The 14,138-nt window shown below is 43.4% G+C and overlaps 1 pseudogene across 1 annotated transcript in view; it reads left to right on the top strand.

The window, feature by feature from the left end:
• Window positions 1–14,138, top strand: part of LOC311244488 (forkhead box protein J3-like) — a 182,091-nt pseudogene that overhangs the window by 98,530 nt on the left and 69,423 nt on the right. The window contains exons 3-5 of the transcript XR_014621001.1: window positions 136–219; window positions 6,272–6,373; window positions 8,369–8,518. The product of XR_014621001.1 is annotated as a forkhead box protein J3-like (transcript). The remainder of the gene's footprint in view (window positions 1–135; window positions 220–6,271; window positions 6,374–8,368; window positions 8,519–14,138) is intronic.

Below are 14,138 nucleotides of genomic sequence, written 5' to 3' on the forward strand. Positions count from 1 at the left end.
ACTTTACTGCTACATTTGCACTCTGGTTAGATGGCAACCTCTTTTCATTGTATTGTACTTGTGCTGTATGATGACAATAAATGTGAATCTAATATAATCAAATCTAATCTAAGGTGTGTTTTACTCTCTACCCAGGGTTCCTACTGGGCCATAGACACCAACCCTAAAGAGGACTCACTACCCACCAGACCTAAGAAAAGGCCGCGCTCTGGAGAGAGGGTGAGTAGACTTTACACAGTGTAGGACACCTGAAGTCCAAATCTATTGGCACCATACTGGATGCCACAGACTATTAAAGGAACCCTTCAACATTATGGGAAATGTGCTTACCGTCTTCTCCAGAGTGAGACAAGAAAATAGTGTGATGAGCCTGGTGGTGTTCAGACTCGTCACGGTTAAAAAAAAATCAAATGTCTACAAGTGCAATATCAATCAATACGAATATTTATTGATTTCAGGCAGAATATAGTCATGGTCATAATACAGTCCGATCGTCAAAACACAAAACAGGCTCTCGTACAAAAAAATTGATTGTTCAATACTCAGAGTTGTCGTCCGGTCCAGGGTCAGTACACAAGGGGGTTCCTCAGCCAGTCTAGGGTACAGTACACAATGAACACCTTCTCGCCTTCACCTCTCCTCTCACTACCTCTCACTTCACAAAACTCAGAATATAACAATCTCTCTCAATGCAACAACTCCAACCTCACCTCCACTCAACTCAACTATCTCTATCCTAGTGTATTTGTAGTGTGTGTGTCTGGGGTGTGTGCATGTGAGATGTGGGTGAACTAATGATGCACAGGTGTGTTCTATCAGATCAGCTACCTAATTGTTTCCACTCCTTCCGTGGCAGAAATATCTCCCATCCTTCACATATCCATGAGAGGGGGGTTGATATCTGCCACAATAGATACCAATTTCCTTTCAGTGCGTTCAGTAGAAAGCTATCTGGCTGCAAGCTAGCCTAGCTTAGCACAAATGAATGGAAGCGGATATGGACTAGCTAGCCTAGCTGTTGGCCAAAAACAACTCTCCCAGAGTTTTAAGCTAGGCTAGTGGTCCGTATCCATTTCCATTTCGAGCAGCGAGTGTCTTTGGGACTGCCTGATCTGTGGAGTGCACTGGAGTATAGAGAAATTATAGGCATTTTCCATTTTGTGACCATTTCTGGCATTTCCATTGGCTATAGTGACAGATATAGATAGATAGATACAAATGCAAACAAATGCAAATACATTGGGAAGAGAAAACAACGAAATTTCAAGATTCTATGCTTTACTTCCATGCACTGCCAGCCAGCCTGTAGGGGACGGAGAGAAGAGAATCACCCGATTCAGATACAATTTAAAGCAAGTCTTTATCACAAAGGCTTCCAAAGATATGTAATGTTTTGCATAACATGTCTAGCGTTGCGCACCTATGTTATACGCCTACTCATGACTTTGCAGTCACAGAAACGTCCAATTGCATCTTTAATTACATATTTCAACAGTAAATAGACAAAAAATACAATGATAATATCAATATCCTCCCTCTTCCATAGTAATATTGGTCGATTGCTGTGTCTAATCAAATGGTCTATTCTTGTTAGTCTTGGAAAAAATGTCCGACGTGCAGGCAGCAGACAGTGACTCATGTCTCATGTCTCAGCTTAGTAAAGGCTTCCAATCTGCTGCACTGCATTGATGTTAGGATAGAATGGCCTGGCGTCGACCCCAGCCCAATGAGTCCTTCAGTGCTGCTGGTGTTCAGTGATCGGCCAGAGACCCAGACTGAACACGCTGGTGGTTCAACCCAGCCAAGCCCTTACACTCATTGCCCCTAGCCTCAACTCTCCTCTGTCTGGCTAACTCTGTCTCTCTGTCCCTGTCTGAATTCTGTCTGTCTGTCTGTCTGTCTGTCTGTCTGTCTGTCTGTCTGTCTGTCTGTCTGTCTGTCTGTCTGTCTGTCTGTCTGTCTGTCTGTCTGTCTGTCTGTCTGTCTGTCTGTCTGTCTGTCTGTCTGTCTGTCTGTCTGTCTGTCTGACCATGTAAAATAAAATAAAGACATTGGCAAGCTCATAACAATAAGACAAGTAAGGATAACAATCAATTAAAACATGTACAACTTGATTGACAAAGGTTGGAGATCAAGGTTTTAAACTATCCAAACAGAAGGGAGAATCTCAAGCTTTAAGTACTGTTGGAGTTCATTCCATGAGCTAGGGGCATAATAGCAAAAGGCAGATTTACCCTGTTCAGAGCAAACTCGAGGGAATTTAAGGACCAGCCAGTCACTAGAACGGGTTCCATAGGTACCAAAATCTCATTCCAATAATAATGTAGGTCTAGTATACGCAGGTATCTTACCAATAAGGGCCTTAACAAATTACAAATACCAGTGTTTGTTGCGCCTCCATCAGCGAGGACCAACCAACCTTCTCATAAAGAGAAGCTTCAGTTCAAATGACAAACTCAGCAAGACCGACGGCTTCTCATTTACAGTGGGTGACAATATTGTCACAAGGAAAGATGAAATTACATACCAGCTGGGTTCCATCCTAGAGGCAAATCTTTCCTGTGACAAAATGGCATCCAATGTAATCAAAAAAGTCAACCAACGAACTAGATTCTTGTACCGGATCTATTCGTCTATTTTGTGATGCCGCATCCTGTCATAATTGACTGTCTCTGTGAATATGGGGTGGTTACGTTGAATGACAATAGCCTAATAGCCCCAGTGGCATGGTGTTATTCAAAGTTATTCAAAGTGGGTTAAATTGCTTAATTGATGGCACTGAAGGCCTAGGTGTAAAATACATGGCCTGCCACGGATTTGGCAACATCTAGCAGTTCTCAGCAGCATCTAAACTACTAAACACTGCTAACAACAGGGCAAAGCAGAGGGAAAAGCAAGGCAGGGTATAACGGGTGTATGTATGCTTCAGCCACTGACACTAGACATTGGCTACTGGTGCACTTGTGCCAACGAACGTGTGCTGAGATGTTGTGCTGGAGCGCTCATCTGGAGCTAGAATCTGTAAAAAGGCTGATATCGGCCGATAACAACGGCTGACCATTAAATCTGTCTAGCCCTAGCAGAGTGATAATAAGGAAAAGAGGAGAGAGAGTAAGAAAGAGAGAGAGAGAGAGAGAGAGAGAGAGAGAGAGAGAGAGAGAGAGAGAGAGAGAGAGAGAGAGAGAGAGAGAGAGAAGAAAAGGTCAGGAGATGTCAGAGGAGAGTGGGAGAGAAGGAGGGAGGGAGAGGAGGAGAGAGGGAGAGAAGGATGTAGGGAAAGGAGAGAGGGAGAGAAGGAGGGAGGGAGAGGACAAGAGAGGGAGAGAAGGAGGTAGGGAAAGGAGAGAAGGAGGGAGGGAGAGGAGGAGAGTATTTCTTCTTATTACAAACATTAATTAATTCAGAGCCTTGTCATCTTGTCTTACATGGAACGGGCCTTCGACCCCCCTTCTTACGCCTCGCTTACACTGCTGGCAGGCTTGCTGGGGGCTGTCACATCCACTAAGGAGGAGTGGAGAGAGGCTTTGAGTGCTAAAGATTTTGAGTGGTCGTCCTCTCACCGAGAAATTAAGGTATATGGTTGGTATCTCTCACTGCCAGGAGAAATGAAGGTATACGTCATTCCATCCTTCGGATGAGATGCTAAACCGAGGTCCTGACTGAATTAGGTCGTTAAAGAACCCAGGGTGCTTATCGCAAAGAGTAGGGTGTTCCCCGACGTTCCTGGCCAAATTCCCAATCAGGTCTCTGACATCAAGGCCACCCGGCCACTGCCACCAAGCCTCTTCAACTCATTCAAAACGCAGCGGCCCGCCTGATCTCAAACCTACCGAAGTCGGCCCATGTCACCCCACTTCTTAGGGACCTGCACTGGCTCCCCATTGCTGCACGTATCCGCTTCAAGGCCCTCGACCTAGCATACCGGGCGTGTGGCAAAGGGAACCGCTCCCGCCTACCTCCGGTCAATGGTCTCTAACTACACACCCTCAAGACCCCTACGCTCTGCATCTTCTGGCCGCCTCAGACCTACTCCTATCCAAGCTCCCGGAGGGTCATCAAAGAGAAGCCGCCTATTCTCAGTCCTTTCCCCACCCCAGTTAGGACAGCCGAATCACGTCCAATCTTTCGCTGTCGACTAAAGACGCACTTCTTCAACCATTATCTGAAATAATAAAAAAAAAAATAAAAAAAAATCGAACCCTAACTAACCTTACTGTCATGCACTTGTCCTAATATACTAACCTACACTGTAACACGCAACACTTTGATGAATATTGTTACTCAGCTGATAGAGTTGTACCCTTCCTTTTATATTTTTACTAGCACCTAGGGCTGCATTTAAAATTTCGTTGTAACAACTGTAACAATGACAATAAAGATCTATTCTATTCTATTCTTCCTGATGACCTGTCGTACAGAACTTGTAAGTCGCTTTGGATAAAAGCGTCAGCTAAATGACTAAATGTAAATGTAATCATCCCTTCCCCTTAATTGGCTGATATCAATCCCTGTCTCCTGAGCTGTTCAGCCATTGTGTAGTGTGATGTGTGCCTGGTGCCAGTGTATGGCAGCCATAGAGCCTGCGTAGCCCGAGGTTGGGTGCTACAAGTGGTGGTGAAGGAAGGCAATTTCAACCCTACATTGTGGGGAGCGCTTTGAGTGTCTAGAAAAGCGCTATATAAATGTAATGAATTATTATTATTATTATTATTATACGGCTGGTATCTCTCACTGCCAGGAGAAATGAAGGTATACGGCTGGTATCTCACGCACTGTGTCACTGGGTTTCCATTGCACTGGCAAAGTCAATTTTTTTGTCAATCAGGGAACATTGGAAGTAGGAAAACAGGACTAAACTTCTGCTAAATAAGTACATTGATGTTAATGTCAGAGGTGCATGCGGTTCAGCACCTGCTTCTTGCACTTGGAATAATATCACACAGACTCCCTGTCTGTCTGTCTGTCTGTCTGTCTGTCTGTCTGTCTGTCTGTCTGTCTGTCTGTCTGTCTGTCTGTCTGTCTGTCTGTCTGTCTGTCTGTCTGTCTGTCTGTCTGTCTGTCTGTCTGTCTGCATACTTCTCTTCTTCTTACCCACATTGCAAATTCTTCCTCTTTCCATTCTTTGCTTGCTTACTTTTTTCCCTCCTCTCCTCTCCTCTCCTCTCCTCTCCTCTCCTCTCCTCTCCTCTCCTCTCCTCTCCTCTCCTCTCCTCTCCTCTCCTATTAAGTGCCTTCCACGTGAGGGAAAGCTGCAACCCCTTCTACCCTAGGAGTTTATCATAAATTAAAGATTGCATTGTTGTCGACCAATCCTCTTACGGTAATCAGTTTGGAGGGAGAGAGGCAGGCTGTCTTGAACCTTGAAAGAAACTCAAGAAGAAGCACCGGCCCATGTTTTATTCTTCTGCTGTTTTTTTCCCTCCTTTGCGTCATATAGCCTACCATCAACCAGTCCTGTATCTCTGAAGTGTAATTCATCTCTTTGTGAGCCACAACAGCAATATTAACCCCAGAGTAGACCTAGAATAGTGGAATACAGTTTGAATAGAGAGCTTGTGGGGGACAAGCACTTGATTTATCTTACCTCGTAAGCCTTGCCTTAAGCCGTCTAGCCGGTTGAATCAAACCACACCCCAACTAGTTTAAATAGTTGAACTTGAAACCATATTCAGATAGAGATTTTTAAAGTATTTGGACAGTGATTATTTGACTCTATGTACACTTGTTACCTTAGATGTGAAATTACACAATGAGATTGAATTAATTGCGCAGATTATTAGCTTTAATTTGTTGTTTTGTTTCCCTATTGAATTAATTGTTAAATAACCACAGCCATTTCTTTACAATCTGTACTTTAACCCCATATACTTGATAGATGTTGTCTTACTTGGAAAATATAAGTGCCATGTCCCAATAGCTGGGATAAGCTTGTATCCTGACCATGAGAAACCTTGAATATCATAGCAGGGATATGCTGATATTAGCCGGGAGATAAGAATGATATATTATAAGATGAATCCCATACTGTGGGGTTTTGTATGTATTTGTTTAAGTTATCTTCCCATGGTAATACTCTACAATAGTCTGTGTACTTGTGTATACACAGTGTCCGACTCCAGTTCTAATGCTGGTGCCTTGGTCAAGGGCAACGGCAGGAGAATGTGCCCCGCATGCATGTCTTTTACGGTGTATAATATCCTGCCTGAAGAGAACTATGGATGTCTGTCTCGTCTGTCTCCATCCTCGGGTCTTGTGTCCTGCTACCTACCAGGCGTCCACTCCCTACAGCCTGGAGTCAGAGTCTCTGAGGATGGACTGCATCATGTCAGGAGGGGCCTCTCCCACCCTGGCCATCAACACTGCCACCAACAAGGTAGGACACTAGTGTACCAGCTCAGCATGTACTCTATGTACCCTACATGTTTTATCCAAGTGCATCCAACCATCCATCTCTCTCTCTCTCTCTCTCTCTCTCTCTCTCTCTCTCTCTCTCTCTCTCTCTCTCTCTCTCTCTCTCTCTCTCTCTCTCTCTCTCTCTCTCTCTCTCTCTCTCTCTCTCTCTCTCTCTCTCTCTCTACCCTGTGTCTCCTATCACTCTCTAGTCTACTACTGTACTATCTAATAAAGCAGTCATGTCTTAACCTGCTGTTGTGTGGCAGTGAAAGGGTTAACCTTCTGTGTATTGTCGCAGTGAAAGGGTTAACCGTTTGGTAGTGCGGCAGTGAAAGGGTTAAAGAGATTATGCTAATAATAATAATAATTATTATTATTATTATTATTATTATTATTATTATTATTATTATTATTATGATGCTTTGGATAATGGGACGAGGATGACCTTTACGCACAGTTTATGATCTCGGCCGGTGAGGAGCAGGAAGGAGCTGCTCATGCATGACTTTTCTTTTTTGTATTACCCTTGAGATCAGACGAGAGCTAGAGTGATACAGGGCACTGCACTCAACGTTCTGACTAATACTGTCTGGATATCTGCTGTAGAAGCAATCTCTGCCTTTCATTCAGTTCTTATTTCTACACACACACAGAGAGAGCTCTCATTTCAGCCGTCAGCGACCTAGCTTGTTTTGACAGCCGCTGGGGCTCCGTTCACACACACAGACACATACAGAGAGACGCACACAGAGACACACACACACACACACACACACACACGCTGGGAAGGGTGGGGTCGTCTGTTTGTACAAGGGTCAGAGATCAAGTGGCCTGCAGGACGTCTGCCGCCTGTCTGATCTCTATGACACACACACACACACACACACACACACACACACACACACACACACACACACACACACACACACACACACACACACACACACACACACACACACACACACACACACACACACACACACACACACACACACACACACACACACACACACACACACACACACACACACACACACACACACACACACACACACACACACACACACACACACACTCTCTTCCTATAGAGAGGATTTGTCCCACATCTCCTCCACTCAGGGTATTGGCATATAGGTCTGGCTCTGACAACTCAATTCACAGCCAACTGTTTCATAGGTCTCCCTCTATCCCTCTATCCTTCTCCCTCTATCCCTCTATCTCTCTCCCTATATCCCTCTATTCATCTATTCATCTCAGTTTACACTTCCCAGCCGCCGTCAATATGGAAATAACGTCAGCATATTAACGGATTCCTCATTACATGTCCTTTGTTGTGTTCAATCTGCCTTTGTTTGAGACAAATTACCAGCCACCGAAAATCATTGTATGTTACTATTGCACTTTACTGTTACGTTTATACTGCCAAGCTTATTTTTGTTGTAATGTACTTGTGTTGTATAATGACAATGTCATTTTAATCTAATCTCATTTTTATCACAAATTGCTTTCGCACTACAGTACCTGTTGAATCAGTTTACACACGAGATGTACGAGAAATCGCTTTCAGTCTAAGAATGAGTGACGTTCTTCATTCAGGGGATCGCAGCTGAGAACACTTACGAACACCTTTTCATGCGTTCAGGGATCCAGAGGAGAACTTTCGTAAATGTGTTCTTATAAACTACTTACGAAGATAGTTACAAAGATAGTTACGTACACTTTCGATCATGAGGTCCAATGTGTGTAATATGGATTGAGCAAATAAAATCCTGTGCATGTGTGTGTGTGTGTGTGTGTGTGTGTGTGTGTGTGTGTGTGTGTGTGTGTGTGTGTGTGTGTGTGTGTGTGTGTGTGTGTGTGTGTGTGTGTGTGTGTGTGTGTGTGTGTGTGTGTGTGTGTGTGTGTGTGTGTGTGTGTGTGTGTGTGTGTGTGTGTGTGTGTGTGTGTGTGTGTGTGTGTGTGTGTGTGTGTGTAGGTAGCGCTGTACACCCCTGAGGCAGAGGGCAGTGAGAGTCCGGGGAGCCTGGGAGGCAGCCTCAGCAACAGCCTCTCAGACCAGAGCCTGGCCTCTGTCAACCTCAACACGACTGTCAGCAGCGGAGCCAACGTACACAGCTACACCTCGGTAAGATACCTTTACAGCTACACACCACTAAGATACAGCTACACACCACTAAGATACAGCTACACACAACTAGGATACAGCTACACACAACTAAGATACAGCTACACACAACTAATATACAGCCACACACCACTAAGATACAGCTATACACCACTAAGATACAGCTATACACCACTAAGATACAGCTATACACCACTAAGATACAGCTATACACCACTAAGATACAGCTATAGACCACTAAGATACAGCTATACACCACTAAGATACAGCTATAGACCACTAAGATACAGCCACACACCACTAAGATACAGCTATACACCACTAAGATACAGCTATACACCACTAAGATACAGCTATAGACCACTAAGATACAGCTATACACCACTAAGATACAGCTATAGACCACTAAGATACAGCCACACACCACTAAGATACAGCTATACACCACTAAGATACAGCTATAGACCACTAAGATACAGCTATAGACCACTAAGATACAGCTACACACCACTAAGATACAGCTACACACCACTGAGATACAGCTACATACGACTAAGATACAGCTACAAACCACTAAGATACAGCTACACACCACTAAGATACAGCTACATACGACTAAGATACAGCTACACACCACTAAGATACAGCTACATACGACTAAGATACAGCTACACACAACTAAGATACAGCTATATATGACTAAGATACAGCTATACACCACTAAGATACAGCTACAAACCACTCAAATACAACCTTTCTGGATATGGTGCCTACAGGGTCATTGGGTCTCATTTTCCAACGGACTTAAGACAAAGAATTTGCTCTTAGGGCCATTTAAGACATCTTAGGGCAGATTTTGGGATTCCCCAACCGTCCCTAAGCTTGGATTCGGCCCTGACTAAGAGCAGGATTTAGGAGCGCTGAAGTGCAGTCTTAACTTGACAGACTGTTGTGCTCTGTGTTCTTTTTTTTTTTTAAACTTTGGCCATTCCCCTGGCTTTTTTATGTGTTTATCACATTTATTCTGGTCAAGGATGACCGACAGAAACAGGCTGAAAGGGTTCAGATGGGGGGGAAGACACTCTGGGAAAGGCACGGCTGCAGTCCGGGATTCGAACTCGCTAAACCCCAGATCCGTGACGAGCACGGTTGTCCACGGCGCCGAAATAGCGCTTGCGGTACGTGGTGAGCTACTGGAGCTCCCCGTGCTCTGTGTTCTTAAGGGCTTTATTTGGGAGGAATCATAGTTATTCCTTCATGTCAACTCTACAGGCCTCCTTGGAATTAATTAATCATAATTTAAATAAATATGACAATATTTGTATGATAAGAAATTACGCATTTGATGTCGGAAAAATTTGATTCATCTGATCACAGGGCAGCTGGATTAACCATATCTGAACCAGCTACTTTGGACAAATGTATAATTACTTAATTACTCAGATATTCAAACACAATTATGCAATTATTGTGAAATTATTGAAAATAATTATAATTGAATGCCTTCTGTGGCATGTGGCATGTATTTCTTATTTGTTAAATATCTTTTATTGATTAATTATACATTTGAAAGAATGCAGGTTATAGCCAACATGCAATATATCCCATTGATTGGTACAATGGGACAGTCATTTGTCGTCTTATATAGCTATAACCTGCATTCTTTCAAATATATCATTAATCAATCAAACAGATATTGAAGTACACTATGTAGCCTACTACACCAACACTGTAAATGACAGTGGATAAATAAATAAGAACTAAAGCTAATCACGTGGATATATTTATAGTGAGACTGCATTAATATTCCATAAGTCTTGTTGCGCCACATACACACGCACACTGTATAGCCTACGTGTCTAATGAATGAACAGTAGGCTTATATTATTCTAATTACTTGTTTCATTAGGATTTAGTAGATACTATATGCTCTGCCCTATATGTACAGTAAGTACAGTACACATATTAACTCATTCTGCGCCAATGACGGTCCAAGCCCCATTTCATGGGTGCATGAGGAAGGATAATAACGATAATCTAGCGTTGATTTCAGGAAGATTCGATAATCAGGCGAAAAATGACAACGTGATAACTGGATTTCACTAAAGGGCTATTATCGCGTCTTTTCCTGGGATTACTAAAGGGGTCCCCACACGGCGAGCGATTTTAGCCAGGCGACCGATTTTTTTAGCGAGCCGACAGACAGAATTGTATCGCCTTCATTGTTATGAATGAGAGAACCCACACGGCAGGAGATTCTGAAGCGATGGTCGCGCAGCTATTTCTGTCGCCTCGCTAAATATCGCCTCGATCCTATTTTTTGAGGCGACACAGCAGGACAATGAGGAAATAACATGACTTCTACAGAAGTTCTACTGGTGTATCATTTGTACACCATTAATGTATCATTCAATACATTCATTGATCAATAACCTACCTATTATTACCATGCTACTTGTTATGTTCATTATTATTAACGGGAACAATTTAAATAAATAACGTTAGTTTGAGAAGCTGTAGTGGCCGCTTGTCATTAACTAATAAATGAACAATGCGCCACGATGCACCTACTAGTGTTTTTATGATCGGGTAACAAAAGAAGTTGTGGATGTTGACAGAGTTTAATGTCCAGGCTGCAGCTGATGTAGTTTGTAAGGTTTATTGTCCAAAGAAAATTATGGTTGAGAACAAAACAGTTTGCGTCTTTCGTGAAAAAAACACTCTCTCAGCAGCTGCATAACAATACTTGTCCAATCGTTGGTAATGAACGTATCGTAGCGATCAGGCATGCAGTATGTCAGGAAGAATGAGGAGAGGTTGCATTCGTATATGGTGGTTTAATTCCAGCTCAATATGGGTTTTACAGGTTAATACTCTCTCGTACTACACAACACAGCTACCCGCTAACCCGCTTCACAACAACCTAACGTAACGTCCGGGACTCCGGTCCCGGCCGTCCGCCCTCCTATATCTCCCGGGGGGAAACACCCCCAGCTAAACAGAGCGACACATAGTTTATTATACCTGAGAACGGTCGCCTCTGGTGTGGGGGGCTAAGCGATTGTCATTGAGCGACAGGTGATCACATCGCCAGGCGACGTCTGTCGCCCGCCGTGTGCAGACCACTTAAGAATCGCCCAAACTATACTCATATTCAAAACTGGTATAAAACGGAAATGTATGGATGAAAAAACTATTTTTTGCATGTTGACCAGAAGCAACTCACTGACAATCGACGGTGTTATTAGATCCATAGCTATAATATTTATATTTCATATATTTTAAGCACTCGCAAGTTTCACAGTCTCCCCATTGACTTAAAGCGATGGCATTCTACCCATAAGGTAAACAGCGACCCCTGGCGCTGAATGAGTTAAGGCCGCCAGAGTCGGGCGTACTATGAGCAGACTGCATGGTGGACTGTACTACTATAGGCCGGGCAGCGCAGTATCTGTGATCTCCTAATAAAACAAGTCATTAGAATAATATAAGCCTATACTGCGTTCATTCATTATGCACGTCGTAGACTATACAGTGTTGCACGCGCATGCGTGTGTGTGTGCGTGCACGCTGCGGCAGGTGGCCATGACCTGTAGTATATATGATGACAATACATTAATCTAATCTCATTTTGATCGGTCGCAAAGCGCTTCCGCTACCTATATCGGCCACCATTTCCACCATTGCGTGCACGGCTGCATCATCAGTTGCATTATAATGAGCTGGAGCAGGTGCACCTCCACTTCCTCAAACTCGTTTTGGTGACATACTTTTTGCGATTCCATTTGCACACGGTCATATTGGCTGGCTTATAAGGAGCTGTCGGAGGCGTGTCTGTATGAAAATGACCTAGACAGGAAAGCGCGTTAATGTTTGTCAATGACATTCCTCATTGCCGGCATCCCAGCTGGGATCGTTTGGGCCACTTAAGACAGCTTCCCCACTCGTTGGTGTATCAGGGTGTACTTGTCGGCGATTCTGTCTTAGTCGGTTCCAAGATGGTTGCCCTAAGACAAGTCTTTGGGAAATGTTGGTGAATGAGACTAGGGATGTACCGAATACTCGGCCGCTGAAAATTTAAATTCGGCTGAAAGGGTTTTAGCACCGAAAATATATCACTGAATGTCAAAGAACAGGGTTACGTAACGTTCGTAACGTTGTTGTGATGATGTAATCAAAATGCGGCTACAGACTTTGCGCAACGTATAACGTGAGCAGCTTGGCAGCTCTTCCTGCGTTCTGCAGCCAGTGATAACTAACTCCTCTTGGAAGTTGCGCTGTTTCTATGTAAACTCCGCGAGCAACGCATCCAATAAATGCGTCTTTAACATGCTTTATATCCTCGCCATTACTATATGCCCATTGCGGTTAAAACCTTTTAAACTAACGTTAGCGTTAAGCTAGCTAACAATGCTTCCGGTCCTCTTTCACTCGTCTCTCGTAAGCTACGTCATCCCCCGCTAAGAGTCACGGGAGATGTAGTAAATACAACAGTCCTTCCATAAATTATGACAGTAGCCACTACAGTAACATCATTAAGTCTGCTATAAGCTATTATCCCTCTCGTGTGTGTGTCTTTATGCAGATCTTTATGCAGTTTTAAAGCGCCTTGGCTTTGTTCTGAATGCACTTTGTTGTAGTTATCCTACAGAGAAAAGAAAATGCACTTGACTTTAATGCACATTTTGTTGTATGCAAAGAGAAAATGTTTAAATTGTACAATCTTTCAGCAGTCAGTCTGGAATTAATGTATGCATTCAAAAGTGCTGAATAAATGTTTTATGGGCCCATAATAGTGATTATTAATATTATTTAAGTAAAGTTTTGCCATAATCATGTCTTTTGCCATAATCAGGTAGCAAAAAAAATAAATAAAAATGCATTATATATATATTTATGTTAATCATTTTCGGCCTTTCGGCATTCGGTTTTCGGCCAACTGTTTCCTATTTTCGGCCAAGAATTTCCCATTCGGTGCATCCCTAAATGAGACCCATTGTGCTCTTTTCTACACTCTAGGCCGCTTGTGTCCATAGCGGACGTTTTATGAGTTGTCAGCTCCTTTCTGTCATTCATTTCTATGCTACAGGCGCGACAGGCGCGCTCCTTTTCCCAGCGCCGCGCCTCGCGTTTATGCGCTCTCGGCGGCAGCGTTTTTGGGTGGAGCGCTCCCAGCGCATAAAGTTGAAACTAGTTCAACTTTTGGAAAGGAGCGCGCTCATCAAGGTAACTTTTTTCGACCGACCAATCAACATCGAGCAAGTGGCGGAGCCGCGGCAGTTGCGAGAAAACGCTCAGAGTTTTTTCTTTTTGCTTTTCAAAGCGGTCCGCCTTGAAAAAAACTTCCGCTATGGACACAGGAATTTCTTCAGAAGAAAACTTGTGAAGTGAAGCACATGTAAAATCATATGTGTACTGTATTCATTTCCTTTAAAACATTTTAAGAAATTAAAACATGAAGAAAATGCATTTGATTAAATGAGACTAAAAAGATTCTGTAGACCAGGGGTCCCCAAACCTTTTCCTGTGAGGGCCACATAACTTTTCCCTTCTCTGGTGGGGGCCGGGGTCAGTTTGTAACAAAAAAAGTGTGACGATCGCAGGGGTCCCTAAACGTAAA

This window comes from Notolepis coatsorum, assembly GCF_963971535.1.
Source record: "Notolepis coatsorum genome assembly, chromosome: 17".
NCBI classification, from domain to species: domain Eukaryota; kingdom Metazoa; phylum Chordata; class Actinopteri; order Aulopiformes; family Paralepididae; genus Notolepis; species Notolepis coatsorum.